We start from the raw sequence: 4,224 nt of genomic DNA, 5'->3' as shown, positions 1-4,224 counted from the left end.
GTGTGTGTGTGTGTGTTTGTGTATGCAAGGTGCCCACCACCACACTTGGGTAATTTTTTGTATTTTTAGTAGAGATGGGGTTTCACCATGTTAGCCAGGATGGTCTCAATTTCCTGACTTCGTGATCCGCCCACCTCAGCCTCCTAAAGTGCTGGGATTACAGGCGTGAGCCACCACGCCCGGCCCTGCATATATATATATTTTATCGAGGCAGGCTTCCACCTGGTTTCCTGGGCTGGTCTCAAACTCCTGAGCTCAGGCAATCCACTCGTCTCAGCCTCCCAAAGTGCTGGAATTACAGGTGTGAGCTACTGTGCCCAGCAAGATGCTCAATAAATGTTTTTTGAATGAATAAGTACATTTATATCACACACTCCTCTCCATCTCTATCTCCCAAGCATGAGCCTCTATCATCTCTTATCTGAACCTCAGCAATCACTTTTTGGTTTGTCTTCCAGTTTATAATCAAGTTTCTGTCAATCAGTTTCCCACCCAAAAGCCAGAGTGGTCTAATAAAATAGCCTATCTGGCTGGGCACGGTGGCTCACGCCTGTAATCCTAGCACTTTGGGAGGCCGAGGTGGGCGGATCACGAGGTCAGGAGATCGAGACCATCCTGACTAACGCAGTGAAACCCCATCTCTACTAAAAATACAAACAATTAGCCAAGTGTGGTGGCGGGCGCCTGTAGTCCCAGCTATCGGGAGGCTGAGACAGAAGAATGGCATGAATCCAGGAGGCGGAGCTTGCAGTGAGTCGAGATCACACCACTGCACTCCAGCCTGGGAGACAGAGTGAGACTCCGCCTCAAAAAAAAAAAAAAAAAAATTTGCCGGAGGTGGTGGTGTGCGACTGAAGTCTCAGCTACTTGGGAGGCTGAGACAGGAGAATTGCTGGAACCCAGGAGGCAGAGGTTATAGTGAGCAGAGATCATACAACTGCACTCTAGCCTGGGCCACAGAGCAAGACTCCATCTCAAAAAAAAAAACAAACCCAAAAGCTGCCTATCTGATCATGCCACCCTTCCACCCCCTGTTGAATAGCCTTCAGTGGCTTCCCATGGCCCTTGGAATAAAATCCAAGCTCCTGACGACAGCCTTACAAGGCCTTGCATGGTATGGCTCACCTCATGCCAAGCTCCACCTCCTCAACTGACATTTCTTAATTCAACAAATACTAAGCGCCTGTTCCACCAGGCACTGGGGTGAGCAAAAACAGACTCCTTCAGCTCTGCTTAGTCCTCTAGATACTTGAACATACCTCCTTCCCATTCACAGCCTGTGCATGTCGTTTCTCTTGTTCTGGAATCCAGTCCTTTCCCTCTCCTTCTTTCTCTACCTTCCTGACTTTGCCCGGTCAACACCTACTCACCCATCCATCAGATCTGATTACATACCATTCATTCAGGGATATCTTATCCGAACTGAAGCTAGCTTAGGTCCCCCTGTATACACTCTTAACTGCTCCTTATATTTGACTTCACAGCACTCAACACACGTTCTATTTTTACACTTGTTCCTGTGGTGATTTGGTGACTTGGTTTATACCCACCTTCCCCACCAGGAAGTGCCAGGAGCTTCTGTGTCGGTTTTTGCTTACCATGGTTTCCCTCCAGTGCTCAGCTGGTGCTCCACAGGCAATTTACTGATTGACTAAATGAATGAGTAAACGATTCCCCCACAAGAGCATTCAGAGTTCTGCCCTTGAGGGAAATGTTGGCACCTCTGCCTCACTGTGCCTAGGAGCTGGTGGGTGATGGCTGAGGAGGGGAGGCCTGGAGGGGCGTACATAAAAGCTCTCACCAAGGAGAGAGCTGAATGAGTGTATTAGTCCCTTCCTGCCCCTTCTTGTCCCTAGAGCGCTGTGACTTAGCCCTGCCCACCTCTCCAACCCCACCTAGCTCCTGTCCCCTTTGATGCTTCAGCAAGAGGAGCTCCTGCTCTTTGTCCCTAGAATTCCCAGCCTCCTGCATACTTACCCCTCCACCTGCAACTTGCCTCCTGCTTCCTTTCACAAGGCTGGCTCCTCCCTATCCTTCTTCAGGTCCAGTTTAAATGCTTTTTTTTTTTTTCTTTTTGAGATGGAGTCTCACACTGTCACCTGGGCTAGAGTGCAGTAGCGAGATCTCGACTCACTGCAACCTCCGCCTCCCAGGTTCAAGCGATTCTCCTGCCTCAGCCTATTGAGTAGCTGGGACTACAGGTGCGCGCCACCACACCCAGCTAATTTTTTGTATTTTTAGTAGAGATGAGGTTTCACCATGTTGGCCAGACTGGTCTTGAACTCTTGACCTCACAACCATCCGCCTCAGCCTCCCAAAGTGCTGGGATTACAGGCATGAGCCACTGTCAAAGTGCTGGGATTACAGGCATGAGCCACTGTGCCTGGCCTAAATGCTGCCTTTTTTTTTTTTTTTTTTGAGACGGAGTCTCGCTCTGTCGCCCAGGCTGGAGTGCAGTGGCCAGATCTCGGCTCACTGCAAGCTCCGCCTCCCAGGTTCACGCCATTCTCCTGCCTCCGCCTCCCGAGTAGCTGGGACTACAGGCGCCCACCACCTCGCCCGGCTAGTGTTTTTTTGTATTTTTTTTTTTTTTTTGAGATGGAGTCTCGCGCTGTGTCACCCAGGCTGGAGTGCAGTGGCCGGATCTCAGCTCACTGCAAGCTCCGCCTCCCGGGTTTATGCCATTCTCCTGCCTCAGCCTCCCGAGTAGCTGGGACTACAGGCGCCCGCCACCACGCCTGGCTAATTTTTTAGTATTTTTAGTAGAGACGGGGTTTCACCATGTCAGCCAGAATGGTCTCGATCTCCTGACCTCATGATCCACCCGCCTCGGCCTCCCAAAGTGCTGGGATTATAGGCGTGAGCCACCGCGCCCGGCGAGTGCAGTGTTTTTTATACCTAATCTCAGACGTGACACACCGTCACTTCTGCCATGTTCTATTGGCCACTCAACCCATCTGTGATACAACATAGGAAGGAACTACACAAGGGTGTGAGTACTAGGAGGTAGGGGACATCATCAAGAGGTCATCACCGAGGCTGATGACCACATTGTCAAAAATGAGAATGCCGGTGGCTCACACCTGTAATCCCAGTGCTTTGGGAGGCAAGGCAAGCAGATCATGAGGTCAGGAGATAGAAACCATCCTGGTTAACATGGTGAAACCACATCTCTACTAAAAATACAAAAATTAGCCAGGTGTGGTGGCGGGCGCCTGTAGTCCCAGCTACTCAGGAGGCTGAGGCAGGAGAATCGCTTGAACCCAGGAGGCAAAGCTTGCAGTGAGCTGCGATCGCGCCACTGCACTCCAGCCTGGGCGACAGAGACTCCGTCTCAAAAAAAATAAATGAGGACACCTTTCCTGAAGCCCCCAGGAGGCTTCCCTTCATGTCTACTGGCTGAAACTGTCACATGTCCATGCCTACACCAGTCAATCATGAGGGATTTGGGACCATTGTTTTTGGTCTCAATCACAATCATGATTCACCCCGCAGCTAAGATCCACCTCTGCTGAAGCACAGGGCGCCGTCTAAGAGAAAGATGGCTACCTGAATAGAGATTCTGTTTGGAATGAGGAAGGGGCAATGGGAAAAGTTGTTGAGTGGGCAGCCCACAGTGTCCACGACACTCACCCACTAGACTATAAACTGCACAAGGAGTAGTGTATGTAACAGAGGTTACATCTTTTCTGACTATTGCATCCCCAGTGCATAGCCCACTGCCTGATACAGAGTAGATGCAACAGTATTTGTTGAATGAATAAATGAATGAATTCATGACTAAACTGGAAGACCATAGGGCAGGGGTTCAGGACTAGTATCACTAGCCCGAGGCTTCTTCAGTTCTTTTTTTTTTTTTTTTTTTTTTTTTTGAGACGGAGTCTCGCGCTGTGTCACCCAGGCTGGAGTGCAGTGGCGCGATCTCGGCTCACTGCAAGCTCCGCCTCCCAGGTTCACGCCATTCTCCTGCCTCAGCCTCCGAGTAGCTGGGACTACAGGCGCCCGCCACCACGCCCGGCTAGTTTTTTGTATTTTTAGTAGAGACGGGGTTTCACCATGTTAGCCAGGATGGTCTCGATCTCCTGACCTCGTGATCCACCCGCCTCGGCCTCCCAAAGTGCTGGGATTACAGGCTTGAGCCACCGCGCCCGGCCTTCTTCAGTTCTTAGAACTCAGGAGGCCACCTGCTCCCACCTCCACCACCAGCTCCAAGAACAGGCAGGA

Source organism: Papio anubis, chromosome 1, assembly GCF_008728515.1.
Source record: "Papio anubis isolate 15944 chromosome 1, Panubis1.0, whole genome shotgun sequence".
Lineage (NCBI taxonomy): Eukaryota > Metazoa > Chordata > Mammalia > Primates > Cercopithecidae > Papio > Papio anubis.
This window is presented reverse-complemented; position numbering follows the sequence as displayed.